The sequence below is a fragment of the Eschrichtius robustus genome, chromosome 13 (genome assembly GCF_028021215.1).
Source record: "Eschrichtius robustus isolate mEscRob2 chromosome 13, mEscRob2.pri, whole genome shotgun sequence".
In the NCBI taxonomy this organism is placed as follows: domain Eukaryota; kingdom Metazoa; phylum Chordata; class Mammalia; order Artiodactyla; family Eschrichtiidae; genus Eschrichtius; species Eschrichtius robustus.
In genome coordinates this window covers 20115001-20130894 of record NC_090836.1, presented here as the reverse complement: position 1 = coordinate 20130894, position 15894 = coordinate 20115001, and the positions used below count along the sequence as shown (strand labels likewise).

The following is a 15894-nucleotide window of genomic DNA, read 5'->3' as shown; positions in this document are numbered from 1 at the left end:
ACACACACAAATAAATAAAGCCTTTAGGTTCTTCTTAGGAACTTAAATGCATAGAATCAGCATGCCAGCAAGGTAGCAGGGCACTTAGCTGCCAGTAAAGCCACCCTCGCCTTTTCAACATGGCTTCTTGGGTGGATGTCACATTTTTTGTGGCCCTTCTTCTTCTACTTCAAGGATGTCAGTGCTGTTAATTTGAACCAGATCATACCAACAAAAATATTTCATCACACATCCTCATACCTTTAAGAACAGCTCTGATTCTGTTAAATCCTTTATTTTTTTTTGTTCTGTTTTTTGTTTTTTTGACATTCTCTAGGAAATTATTACATATCATAAACATGTTCGGTACTGAAATATGCCCACTTGTGTATGTCATTGCATTACTGTATGTGGAATTAAATCAGCAAGAAGAATCAGATTATCTTCTAATATCTGGGAAATAAACACTGTTCTTTGATAATTCACATTAGATTTAAATACTTCCATTCAACATTTTAAGCCTCATAGGTCAGAATTTCTCTGGGTATTTTTGACTGTGTGCCAAAATTTTCTTACCAAAAATAATGTTTTCGCTAACACTTATATAGCGCTTTTACAGATGTGTCGTTTCAAGCACGTGACATATATTACTCGTTTAACCTTCACAGTAATTCAATGAAGTGTTATCATTAATCCCACTTTACAGATGAGGAAACTGAGGCACAGTGAGGTTAAATAGTTGCTCCAGATCACAGCTAGTAAGTGGGAGAACCAGGGTTTACCCAGGCAGTCTGGCTTTGGATTCCATGCTTATAAACATTATAAGCTCTTCACAAGAGTACACACATATTTAATTTTCTGGTCATCTCTTATTTGGTAAATTAAATCCATAATTCCTCCTTTTCTTCCCTCTACTATGAGTTCATGTTAGTTACGTGCAGTGATGTAACTTCTTCGCCTCCTCTCACAAAGGTTAAACTAGGAAAATAAAGGGGGAAAATGGTAGTATGCAGCTCAACAGGGTAGAGAGGTCGGATTCCCCGTTTGACATTGCATCAGTGCTCATGCTTTTTCCCTCTCAATATTTTGACCGTTGCCTTCTTTCAGGGAGTACCCTATGGAGAGTGCTCCTTGGTTTGGTTTTCCTGTAATACTGCTGTAAACAGAAACACACACATTTAAAGGAGTGAATATAAATAATTATTACTAGAAGAATACCAGAAAGATAAAGGGGAAATTATCTTAAATACTCAAGGATGGGTATGAGAAAAGTATGTTAAATTACATACTATAGTTGGCATGAGTGGATGCTGTGATGCAGGGTGTTAGTGAAAATGAAATCATTCAGTTTGTAATGGAGAATTCAGTTTAACTAAATGAAACCTATGAACTGCCTACTTTGTACCAAGTTTTTTGTTGTGCACTATGGAAATAGATTTGCATAAGGCACAACTCCTTTCCTCAAGCAACTTTATCCAGGAGAGAAGTTCTTAACTCCGGTCTGTGGATCTCCTGAAGATGAATGGAGAATTCTGTATTTGCACACATGTGAGTAGGGTTTTGGCTTTCACCAGATTCTCAAGTAGATCTGTAGCGCAAAAAAGACTAAGATCTACTGTTCTTGAAGTTAATACACTTGGTATACAAATGATTTAACTTAGTTTTAGTGACATCAGCACTGATATTTTCTCTTACTATATATCTAATTGGTTTCTAAATTTGTTTCTGCCTCAAAAGTTTCTTGATTCTACCAGCTTTTCATCTCTAACAGTTGAAGAGTCTGCTCTATGATCTCAAATTTCCAGCCTCTCCTCTTTCCAGTCTTCCTTTCAACTTCCACTAGACTTATTTCCCTGAGAAAAGAGTTGGATTATTTATCCCGCTTTGGAAACTAGTGTATGTCCTTGTTGCCTACAGGATTTAGTCTAAAACTATCTTAGCATGAAACTCTATATAGACCAGCACCAAAATATGGCTTTTGTCTCTTCTTTGGCCACATCCCACCATAGACCCAGTGCTTCAGTCATGCAAAGATTTTCATATATGTTCATAAACATACCAGGTGACCTCAAATGACACATAGTTATTCTTTCTAGCTGGAAAACTCTTTTTCATATTTTACAGTCCTGGTGAATTGTGTTTCTCCCACGAGACTGAGTTCAAAATTGCTTTTTTTTAGATGCTTTCACTGACTTCCCAAGGCAGAATGGTTGCTGCATTATTCTTTTATCCATGGTACTTGTTTATATCTTTTCTCATGGTCTGTATTATAATTTATATGTTTACATGTCTGGCTTTCTATGCACTGTATTTCTCCTTAAAGGCACAGTCATACACACGCACATACACACACATTTGTATTTCTGATACCTAGCATATAATAGATACTCAATTTATGAGTACTGATTAAATGGCAGAGTTTATATGGATGATTAAGTAGGAAATATGTTTTGAACAAAGTTGTTAAGATGTTATTCATGGTGAATATGCTGATTTTCTAGAAATTTTAGAACTAGAGTAGAATCTACTACTGTGCAGAAAGTATGTTACAATAGGCATGATATATTCAGCTATTAAGCTGATTAAGATATATTTTACCCATTTATCAAAATGATTGAATACATTCATAGAATTGTTATTCAACACATTCCTTGTATTTTTTTCTGGCTACTAGGCCATTGTCATATTCACATAACAAGTCCTTTTATTTTCAATAGTAAAATACATTCTTTATTTGTTTTCCTATTCAATATCTTTGAAAACAGAGAGAATGTTTCATGGTTTTTATATCATACAGTCCAATTTATGGAAAAAAAAACAAACAGCTTTCCAGATTTCATTGCTGGTTTATGTGTGACATTCATACTCCAAAGAGAGGTGTTGAGAGGTCTACATTTTGTATTGCCCACGTAGTTTAGAGACAAAGTAAAACTTTTGAGTAATCCCTTTAATGCTGACTTGAAGTTATAGAGAAATGCTTTCAGTATAAAATTTAGGTTGGAAAATATTTCCTGAGATAGAAGTTCTGTACACCTCATGACTGTTGCCATATGAAGATTTTGGGGAATTAGGGTCCTATGTTCATATTCAGGGTATGCAAGTGTTAAAGTTTGGAGTTCGGTCAGATAAAGATGTAGTTCTTCCTTTCTGAAGTTGTGTTTTTTGCCTTAATATTTTGGAGAAATAAGCTAAGTGGCTAACTAGGAGTAACTCCCCAAACAGCTATAACTGGTATAAATACTACAAGTCCTTCTTTTCCTTCTATACTCACTGTTCAGAATGCACTATAGATGAACTTTCTTAAGCAGATTATACACATATAAATACTATCAGATAATTATAATTATAACATATATAGTTATATATATTATATAACTATTATATATATAATTATAATAATGTCATAATTATAAAATACTGTCAGATTTCTAATCAATGTAAGATTGAGACACATAATTATAAATATGAAAAAGACTGATTCTGTTGGGCCTTCTCTGAAGCTCTCATAATTTTGCCAAGCAATTGATAGCAACATTTGATTCCCATATAATCTTCAAAAAGCTAAAAGACAAGGTTGGCAAGTCTGGTTATGACATGAGTGGAAACGCAGTCCTGAGCTTTATGCTTATGAAGGGCAAATCTACCCTTCTTGTCCCCTCTGCCTCTTTTTTTAACATGAGTTTGGAGGCTGTCACTTCAGAGTTTCAGAGACAAGCAAGAGATACTATAATTTCTGGCTCATTTTTAATGATAGTCCTGATATAGATGGATTTATTTCATGATGCAGAGGACTATCCAGAACATTTCTTCATGTCAGTCAATGTGATTATTTATGAGCACCAGAAGGAAACAGAGTGAGTCTGAAGAGAAATCAAGTAGCAGCCTGAGAGGCAGCCAGGGGACTCTATGGTGGCCATGCTGGTGCTCGTTTTGTCTGGTTGCATGCTACTTCTGCTGGTTAGATGGTTGTTCTAGTGTCAAATGTGATGTGAAATGAAAGTCTTGACCACCTGTGGTTACTGAATAATCAATTTTCTTTTTTTTCCCCCCATAAAATGTTTTCTTTTATCTCAACCAAACTCTCTTTTGATTTAAGTTCCTCTTGAGTTGAGTGAACAGTTTTGTATAACCGCAGAGTGGCTGCTTCCCAAGATTGATTTTTAAAGCATACAGTTATTTATTTTAAGAATACAATATTAAAAAATAACTTGGCTTGTTCTCTCTATAGACAGCTGAATTTCAAATGAAATAAATACTATGTTTGCATATAATTTTTTAGCATTTAAAGATCCAGTGGATTCGGAAATGTGATGCTATAATATATTCTGTTATCTCATTATTGCTTATATTGATAAGATTTTCCTGGAATTGTTGAAGAACTCTGGGTATATGATGTATTGATTAGGTTTAATAAGTTGATGTGTCTTAATGTGTTTAAACACTGCAGGGTCAATAGTTATCATAAAGCAACATTCAATGTGAGTCAGTTTTTTTGTGAAGTCCAGCAGAAGGAGAAAAAGGTGTCTTTTTAAGTTGATCTTCTATAGAAGCTGGACATATAACTGAGAACCAAGTATAAAATTATAGCAAGGTTCCAGTGTATGAAATGCAACCTTAAACACTTAAACCCTGAAAGAATTCATTCAGTGCACATGACAGAGAGAGGCTTTTACTTGCTCAGGCTCACTGTCAACTCCTAGGATTCTTTATTTACCCAATATAATTTTAATTGCTATATGATAGCTGTGTCTTGAAATAACCTTTATATAAATTTTGCTTACAATCTGACAGTTGTTAGTAATGCATTTTCGATGTTTGACTAGGATAATTTTATGTGTGAAGTCCTGTTCAGAAAACTTAAGAAGGAAAAGAGAAAACTGCATGTGTTATTTAAAAATAAGTCACAGAATAGGACCTTAATTATGGTATGGTAAAGATTCCTATTTTTATATGGTGGTTTTTATAAGCTTTTAAATTTCTGGTTACCTTTGTACATCAAACTTAGCCTAAGTTATTGTGATGGTATAATGCATACTGTTGTTAACACGAGTACGGTTATTGTGCCAGTTCTAATAATGAGAATTTCATTGTTTAGAAAGAGCATTCTCCTACACTCTAGACAAAAATGTAATTACTTTTGAATGATGTGGAATGTGCTCAGTTTAATAGCATGGAGAATAGATTCAGAAAGATTCAGATAAAGTAAGCTTGGAAACCATATGTGCAGTGTGGCAGTATAAAATTATGAGTGTAGGCAGTATAGTTCTACACACACACATACCCAATTTCACACACTTGATCTATAAACTGTTGTCTTTGTAAGAGATAAGCCTTGCTTATATGAACAAGGCCAATTCAATTGAAACAAGGTGAAAATGGTGACAAGTTTGAATTTGTTTTTTATGCTAACTTGATGTTTATCATACAATGAAATTACATTGTTACAAACATTATTCTGTAAATGTTGTCAGAAAATACCACACCTGTTTAGCTAGATAAAATCCTAGGCTTGTGTTTGAATGTAAGTGGTTCAATCTTTACACTTGCATTGTTTCTGAAAATTACCCCCAGGGCTAGAAGGAATGAGGACATGTGAAGAACAATCATTTGGGGTCCATCAGAGCCACTGGATTAAATTGTGCAATAGATCTGGTTTTGTCCTGTTGCCATAAAACCTTGATTCATATGATGTCCACAGTATTTGAAGTACTATGTTGAGTTTGAAGCTAACTAGGATTTGAGAAATTAATGAACGTATTCTCACATGAAAAAAAAAAAAGCACTATGTGGGAATTGCGGGGTAGTTCAGGACACTTAATGAGGGTCTAGTGTTAGCTTCTTCACAGAGTGCTATGCAGTGACAGGGGAATGAGTAAGAACTTCTAATGCTGTGGTAATGGGGCAAAATGTGTTTGCTTAAGAAGATTTGGTCTAATGGAATTTAATGGCTTTCATTTAATAGGGGTCTTGTGGAAAAATTCAACTCAAATATATACAATGAATACCTATCAGCAGAGATGCAGAAATGAGTAAGAACTAGTCTGTTCCCTCATGTAGTTTTTTACATAATATGGAGGTAAGATAAGCACAAAAATCACGAGATTGTAATATAAAATATTAGAACCCTGATACAGGCTAACAAGTGCTAAGGAGATTCACAGTTGAAAGGTATCTCATCTGTGGGGATCAGAAACATATTAATATGAAATTGTTCCCATAAGAAAATTACTAGATTCCAAGATATCAAAAAATACATACACATTGGATCATTACTGTTGATGCAGAGTCTTTACTTTATACTTGTGGATTGTTTTGCTTTTGTCATAAATATCTTGTTCCCAGAAGAAATAATTAAGTAAGAAAAAAATAAGAAAACATACTAAAGACAAAGTGCCCTGTAAAGGTCTTAATGTAAAATGTAGGGAAGTTAGTAAAATATGTGCCTCATATTAATAGGAATAAAAACAGCTACTTTAGTTATTCGTGTTCTTTAATCTGGGTTACCACCTTGAATGAAGTGGAAAGAATGGTGGAATACTTGGCCAGGATACTGGAAATAGCAAGGATGCTAGGAAGCAGTGCTGGAGGCATGCTTGAATAGTGTTCCTGAATTTGTGGAAGGGATAGGTGTTCATCTTGATCTCATTTGTTATTCTCATACCTGCATGATATGATCATTTGTATTTGGAAGTTAAAAATAATCAAAAGTTTGGGAACCAACCTTCATTCTGTATCTTAGATGTTTGTTTTCAGTTCTACCTCATTTTCCTCCTTTGATTCTTTTCATTTGCTCCTCTTCTTCCTCTCTCTTTCAGTTTGCCTCTATCAGAAAACCTTCTTAATGGATCCTCTTGTGGATCTCAATGGAGCCATTATCAGGAAGGGAGAGGGGGTAGGAGAATCAACACCATTGTGCTCTGATACATACTTCCTTCTAATTTACATATACTGCCTCTTGGGTGGTTGCCAAACCTTCCTGCAGTCAGGCTAGGTTTCTCTTACTGTATGTGATTAATAAAGATCAATTGGTCTATGATAAAGTTTTCACTGATTTTTTAGTAAACAGAGACGGTATAGTTAGTTTTTTACAAAACTATATGATATATTTCTTTAGTTTATTCAGAGATTATATTCTTTAACTTTTCTTTCATGATCCAGTGTTGATAAAGTAGTGATAATTTTAGTTTTAATATCTTTACTTGGCAAAAAAACAAACAAAATATACTTAGAACCTTGTATTGGTTTGCAACTTATTTTTTGAAATTGTACTTATCTGTGAATCCAAATGTCTGGGACACAGTGCTTTAGCGGATGCCTGTGCTCTTTGTGTGCCTATAACTAGCTTTCATATTAAATTATTTGACAGCGTCTGTCACTATTTTCATTCAGTTCTTGACTCTTTCTTCAACTCAATTAATTGCTTTTGTCTTTCTATTTATTTCCAAAATGTGAGATTTTATAGAGATTGGTAAAAATGAGAAATAGGGAATGGAGATCATTTTACATAACTAGAAAGTAATTTTGATGTTAGTGGCACTATATTAACTTAATATGAGTGATAATAGCAATGAGTTTGTCATTTCTTATTTTATACTTGCAAAGGACACTTACCTAAGAGAATCCAAAATAAATAAAAATTTTGCAGTGTTGGTGCCTGAATGCTGGGAATTGGAATGAAATCTACAAGACTCCATAACTAAATTGCTAATGGGACCTTGAAATATTTCAAATAATACTTACACCATGTTTCCTCTTGGCTGTATTAGTTAGATACTACTATCCACTGGACCTAAAAAGGAAAAGTAATCTTTGTATAGCAGTCTCTTTAAAAAGCACAACCATTAGCACTTAATTTGGATCTTAAGAAAGTAAAGTCATAAAAGTAACGTAAGGTAGCATTGGACTTTCATTGCAATTTCTTTTCCTCACATATTTTGGCAATTAGACTCCCATAGCTTCTCTTTTAAAAGTTCCAACAGGGACTTCCCTGGTGGTCCAGTGGGTAAGACTCTGCTCACAATGCACAGGACGCAGGTTCAATCCCTGGTCGGGGAACTAGATCCCACATGCATGCGGCAACTAAGAAGTCCACATTCCGTGACTAAAGATGCCTCAACCAGCATCCTGCATGCTGCAACTAAGACCTGACACAGCCAAAATAAGTAAATAAAATAAATAAAAAAATAAAAGTTTCAACAAATACCTTGACTTGGGGGTGATAAGCTAAAAAATAGAAAGGAATTCTATAGCATAGAAAATCTAATAGGAAGATGGGGGGAGCATGTTCAAGAGAAATGATTCTTTAAGAAATGACAATCTAACTGAGGGGATGGAAAAAGATATTCCATGAAAATGGAAATCAAAAGAAAGCTGGAGTAGCAATTCTCATATCAGACAAAATAGACTTTAAAATAAAGACTATTACAAGAGACAAAGAAGGACACTACATAACGAGCAAGGGATCAATCCAAGAAGAAGATATAACAATTGTAAATATTTATGCACCCAACATAGGAGCACCTCAACACATAAGGCAAATGCTAACAGCCATAAAAGGGGAAATCAACAGTAACACAGTCATAGTAGGGGACTTTAACACCCCACTTCCACCAATGAACAGATCATCCAAAATGAAAATAAATAAGGAAACAGAAGCTTTAAATGATACATTAAACAAGATGGACTTAATTGATATTTATAGGGCATTCCATCCAAAAACAACAGAATACACTTTCTTCTCAAGTGCTCATGGAACATTCTCCGGGATAGATCATATCTTGGGTCACAAATCAAGCCTTGGTAAATTTAAGAAAATTGAAATCATATCAAGTATCCTTTCCGACCACAATGCTATGAGACTAGATATCAATTACAGGAAAAAATCTGTAAAAAATACTAACACATGGAGGCTAAACAATACACTACTAAATAACCAAGAGATCACTGAAGAAATCAAAGAGGGAATCAAAAAATACCTAGAAACAAATGACAATGAAAACACGACGACCCAAAACCTATGGGATGCAGCAAAACCACTTCTAAGAGGGAAGTTTGTAGCAATACAATCCTACCTCAAGAAACAAGAAACATCTCAAATAAACAACCTAACCTTACACCTAAAGCAATTAGAGAAAGAAGATCAAAAAAACCCCAAAGTTAGCAGAAGGAAAGAAATCATAAAGATCAGATCAGAAATAAATGAAAAAGAAATGAAGGAAACACTAGCAAAGATCAATAAAACTAAAAGCTGGTTCTTTGAGAAGATAAACAAAATTGATAAACCATTAGCCAGACTTATCATGAAAAAAAGGGGGAAGACTCAAATCAGTAGAATTAGAAATGAAAAAGGGGAAGTAACAACTGACACTGTAGAAATACAAAGGATCATGAGAGATTTCTACAAGCAACTATATGCCAATAAAATGGACAAGCTGGAAGAAATGGACAGATTCTTAGAGAAGCACAGCCTTCTGAGACTGAACCAGGAAGAAATAGAAAATAGGAACAGACCAATTACAAGCATTGAAATTGAGACTGTGATTAAAAATCTTCCAACAAACAAAAGCCCAGAACCAGATGGCTTCACAGGTGAATTCTGTCAAACATTTAGAGAAGAGCTAACACCTATCCTTCTCAAACTCTTCCAAAATCTAGCAGAGGGAGGAACACTCCCAAACTCATTCTACAAGGCCACCATCACCCTCATACCAAAACCAGAAGAAGATGCCACAATGAAAGAAAACTACAGGCTGATATCACTGATGAATATTCTTTGATATCACAATATCAAAGAAATAAAACTACAGGCCAATATCACTGATGAACATAGATGCAAAAATCCTCAACAAAATACTAGCAAACAGAATGCAACAGCAGATTAAAAGGATCATACACCATGATCAAGTGGGGTTTATCCCAGGGATGCAAGGATTCTTCAGTATATGCAAATCAATCAATGTGATAAACCATATTAACAAATTGAAGGAGAAAAACCATATGATCATCTCAATAGATGCAGAAAAAGCTTTCGACAAAATTCAACACACATTTATGATAAAAACCCTCCAGAAAGTAGGCATAGAGGGGACTTACATCAACATAATAAAGCCCATGTATGACAAACCCACAGCCAACATCGTTCTCAATGGTGAAAAACTGAAACCATTTCCACTAAGATCAGGAGCAAGACAAGGTTGCCCACTTTCACCACTATCATTCAACATAGTTTTCAAAGTTTTAGCCACGGCAATCGGAGAAGAAAAAGCAATAAAAGGAATCCAAATCGGAAAAGAAGAAGTAAAAGTGTCACTGTTTGCAGATGACATGATACTATACATAGAGAATCCTAAAGATGCCACCAGAAAACTACTAGAGGTAATCAATGAATTTGGTAAGGTAGCAGGATACAGAATTAATGCACAGAAATCTCTTGCATTCCTATACACTAATGATGAAAAATCTGAAAGAGAAATTAAGGAAACATTCCCATTTATCATTGCAACAAAAAGAATAAAATACCTAGGAATAAACCTACCTAAGGAGACAAAAGACCTGTATGCAGAAAACTATAAGACACTGATGAAAGAAATTAAAGATGATACAGACAGATGGAGAGATATACCATGTTCTTGGACTGGAAGAATCAACATTGTGAAAATGACTATGCTACCCAAAGGAATCTACAGATTCAATGCAATCCCTATCCAGCTACCAATGGCATTTTTCACAGAACTAGAACAAAAAATTTCACAATTTGTATGGAAACACAAAGGACCCCAAATAGCCAAAGCAATCTTGAGAAAGAAAAATGGAGCTGGATGAATCAGGTTCCCAGACTTCAAACTATACTACAAAGCTACAGTAATCAAGACAGTATGGTACTGGCACAAAAATAGAAATATAGATCAATGGAACAGGATAGAAAGCCCAGAGATAAACCCACACACGTATAGTCACCTTATCTTTGATAAAGGAGGCAAGAATATACAATGGAGAAAAGACAGCCTCTTCAATAAGTGGTGCTGGGAAAACCGGACAGCTTCATGTAAAAGAATGAAATTAGAACACTCCCTAACACCATACACAAAAATAAACTCAAAATGGATTAAAGACCTAAATGTAAGGCCAGACACTATCAAACTCTTAGAGGAAAACCATAGGCAGAACACTCTATGACATAAATCACAGCAAGATCCTTTTTGACCCACCTCCTAGAGAAATGGAAATAAAAACAAAAATAAACAAATGGGACCTAATGAACCTTAAAAGCTTTTGCACAGCAAAGGGGACCATAAACAAGATGAAAAGACAACCCTCAGAATGGGAGAAAATATTTGCAAATGAAGCCACTGACAAAGGATTAACCTCCAAACTTTATGAGCAGCTCATGCAACTCAATATCAGAAAAACAAACAACCCAATCCAAAACTGGGCAGAAGACCTAAATAGACATTTCTCTAAAGAGATATACAGATTGCCAACAAACACATGAAAGAATGCTCAACATCACTAATCATTATAGAAATGCGCATCAAAACCACAATGAGGTATCACCTCACACCAGTCAGAATGTCCATCATCAAAAAATCTACACACAGTAAATGCTGGAGAGGGTGTGGAGAAAAGGGAATGCTCTGGCACTGTTGCTGGGAATGTAAATTGATACAGCCACTATGGAGAACAGTATGGAGGTTCCTTAAAAAGTAAAACTAGAACTACCATACGACCCAGCACTCCCATTACTGGGCATATACCGTGAGAAAGCCATAATTCAAAAAGAGCCATGTACCACAATGTTCACTGCAGTTCTATTTACAATAGCCAGGACATGGAAGCAACCTAAGTGTCCATCGACAGATGAATGGATAAAGAAGATGTGGCACATATATACAATGGAATATTACTCAGCCATAAAAAGAAACGAAATTGAGTAGTTGCAGTGAGGTGGCTGGACGTAGAGTCTGTCATACAGAGTGAAATAAGTCAGAGAAAAACAAATACCATATGCTAACACATATATATGGAATCTAAAAAAAAAAAATAATAATGGTTCTGAAGAACCTAGGGGCAGGACAGGAATAAAGATGCAGATGTAGAGAATGGACTTGATGACACGGGGAAGGGGAAGGGTAAGCTGGGACGAAATGAGAGAGTGGCATGGACTTATAAATACTACCAAATGTAAAATAGATAGCTAGTGGGAAGCAGCCGCATAGCACAGGGAGATCAGCTCGGTGCTTTGTGACCACTAGAGGGGTGGGGTAGGGAGGGTAGGAGGGAGACGCCAGAGGGAGGAGATATGGGGATATATGTATATGTATAGCTGATTCACTTTGTTATAAAGCAGAAACTAACACATCAGTGTAAAGCAATTATACTCCAATAAAATGTTAAAATTTTCTTAAAAAAAGGAAATGACAATATGAATTCAAAATATTTAGAACTCTAATGCTCCATTAGGTATATTTAAAAGCTTTAAGTGTATTTAAATTCTTCATTTCCTCCGTAAGGTCTGAGATGCCCATAATTTATGCTGGCATTAAAACTAAATTCATGATTGTATTTCACTATGCTACCAGTTTTGACCATTGTATGCCATTTTCCACATTTCTTGTTCTAGAAAGTAAATTTTATGTTTTTCTCTATTCTACTAGATAGGGGGAGAAAGTTCTTTGTTATTTGAAATGAGAAATAAATGTGAAGCTAACTTAGGTTGACAATTGTAATCATCAGTCTCTTTGGTTACATATCTTCTTTGTACAAAGGCAAAATGCTTTCAAAAATTTTTATAGACCATTTTTAGGAATGAAACATGTGAGCAGATGAGGTGTGAATGTAAGGAGAGCAGCCTTGGCCGGCTCTGTGACACTGACATCACATGATAAAGTAAATGAACACAAGTGACTGGATTTTGTGTCTTATTTAGTCAAGGCTGCTTCTGTGGCAGCAGAGCAAACAATGTTATCATTATATAGAGAAGCAGTGTTTACTTCAGTGTCTCTTCTTAGCTTTTAAAAATCCAGCCTGACTCCAGATAAAACAGTTAATCTTGTTGGTTGATGTCCCTAAGCGAGAAAGTAATATTCTAAGGGTAAATAAAAAGTTTTAAATGGAGGTAGGATATGAAAATGAATATAATCGCAAAGCTACCATTAAGTAGCTTTGTATTACAAATTATGTACAAATATAGAGTATGTATTATGTGCAAATATAAAATATGTACCATGTAAAAAGAGAAAACCTATTTTAATGAGTAACAGAAAACAAGTCACAATAGCTAAACAACATTACACTTAATAATGTACTAAGCTCAGTAACCACCTCTCCTGCCACTTCTGGACCCTTCCCTCTGTGTAAATACACATCTTGGAAAAGGGGAGATAGCTGGGCTGTAACCAGGATCCATCTTTAGGCCTTGTGGTGGTGTCTGGCATGCTTTGCACACTAGGGGACACAGGAGTCGGAGAACATGCTTCTTGTATATCTGAGACTCTGATCTCCCCAGGGTCATCAGTAGAACATAAGAAGCAACTTTGAAAGTCTCGTGTGAAGATATTTTATAGCCTGTCTATAGTCTGATCTTTGCGACCCAGATATGGAAGATTTCAAACAGTCAGTGCTCTTTAGAATATGGCATTTCATCATCAATAATAATAGGAATGTATAATATTTCAATGTTTTCTATGTACCACCCTACGTTTAGTATCTTAGCCAATTCCATCAACCCAGTGAGTTCAGCATCTGTGACTATCTCCATTTCTCAGGCAGATAGCTGTCTTAGATAAAGGGATTTGCTTAATATATAAGTGGTAGAGTTTGGATTCATGACTTCAGAACTCAATATCTGTGCTCACTGCCTCTCCACTCATACAGACATTAAAATCATTTTTGTAGTTTATCAGAATAAATAATTTTAGAAACCTTTAGAAATACTTGTGGGAAATGTAGGTGGAACAGTTGTTGCTTGATTATTCTACCTTAACTCAAGAGATAACTTTTTAAATTTTCTTCTAGCTGGCTTTAAGTTGACCAGCAGATTTAACTATTTCAGAATGTGTACTCGAAGTTCTGCACAGGCTGTTGGGCAATATGTGAAACTTCAGAAGATTATTTGCTAAACCTTTCACATAAAGATTAGTATTAATTTGTGCTCTGGCTATAAAGCTCTGCTGTTGGCATAAAATAATGGTTTAGAAGGCCTCTAGTGACAAAATTACTGGGTAAATGCCAAGTTCTGCTGGTTGATCTCTGTATGGCATTTGGCAAGTTATGAAATTCTCTGTACCTTATTTTGTCATCTGTAAAATGGGGATGATTACAATAGCATCTAATTTAGAGGGTGCTTGTAATATTTAAAGAACTCAATTCACATAAAGCACTTTGGTACTTGGAATGTAGCAGGAACTTAGTAAATGTTAGTTATTAGCTAAAGTGCCTAAAGAAATGTTTAAGTTCTTTGATCTAGGAGAAAAATGGTACATGGTATTAAATGTCAGATGCTTTCAGTTCCTATAAATTTAAGAAACTTATAGGAAAACCCAAAGTTAAGGAAAACCACTTTTGAAATGAGAAATCCAATAGAAATCTCAAGCTCTTGTGATTAAAAAGTTCCTTTTCTTTTCTTCTTCTTTTTTTGGTATATTTGTCTATTTAAAAAGGAGACCATTCATTCAATCTGAGACACTGTCCCTCAGTCGAATATTTATAACAGATTCAATTATCACAAATATTGTTCATTGGCAGTTAAATTTTTGCTTAATGTTGTTAAGGCTGTTCAACAGCTGCAACCACCACTACAATATAAATCTACGTAAGCCAAGTCAGAACTGTGTTTTGATAAGATAATGAGATACAGAATGCAGTGGTAAAGATCCTCCACTCTCCCTTAAACAGCTTGGGTTCCAATGGTAATTCCACACTTTATGATGTGTGTGATCTCGTCTTATTTTGTGGCATCTCGCTATGATGTGTGTGATCTTGTCTTATTTTGTGGCATCTCGCTGTGTCTTTGTTTTCTCATCTGAAATTGGGGATAATAATAGAACTTCCCAATATATAGAGGGGTCATAAGGATTAAATAATAGAATTCTCATAAGTGGCCTTGAAACATGCCTGGCACGCTCTAGTTCTTGAATAGTTTGTACGCTATTGACTAATTACTATTAATTACCAGAACAAAGCACTGTGTCTTCTTTTGGTCTCCTGATAGTCATGCTTCCCTTTTAGTAACCTGGAGGAATATTACCCACATTTCTCTCCCCATTATAAGTGGTTCAGTAGTCTTACCATGTAGCCCTGTCAGTATCTTTGGATGTAATTCATCTTGAACTTGAGATCCAAACTCATTTAAAGGAGAAATGGTCCCCGTGGGTAAAAGTTCTGTCTTGTTCAGTACTGTATCCCTAGAGTCTTGCACAGTGGCTGACCCACAGCCAGTATCTCAAAATAGTTGAATGGATGAATTAATGTCTCCAAAACCTTTGTTCAGAGAAGACATTCTGAGTGCAACTTTCCATATCTACATGTTGAAATAATGATACTTAATTCAACGAGAGTTGATATAATGATTAAATGAAATAATTACCTGGCACAGTGCTTGTCATATCATGAGTATTCAGTTGATGTGAACTCCCTTTTCGTCACCCTTCTAATTTTCTCAGCCCAGTTGCTCTTCAAATCAATGATAGAAGTCAAAGCATTCTTCTGCAGTTTCATATATTATACCTCCCTCCAAACAGTTTACCAGAGGGAAGCAACATCAAGACAAAACAAAACAGCAAAAATACTTTGGAACAAAATATATTTTAAAATTGCTTCAGTTTTCTTGCATGGGCATTCTAAAGGCTACGTAATGATTTTATTTTAGGAAATAGTTAATGAGGTACATGATAATTACTATGGTTTTATTATCATTCA

The 15894-nt window shown here is 35.1% G+C and overlaps 1 protein-coding gene across 4 annotated transcripts in view; it reads left to right on the top strand.

The window, feature by feature from the left end:
• Positions 1-15894, top strand: part of SOX5 (SRY-box transcription factor 5) — a 997819-nt gene that overhangs the window by 659436 nt on the left and 322489 nt on the right. The gene's annotated exons all lie outside the window — the stretch shown is intronic.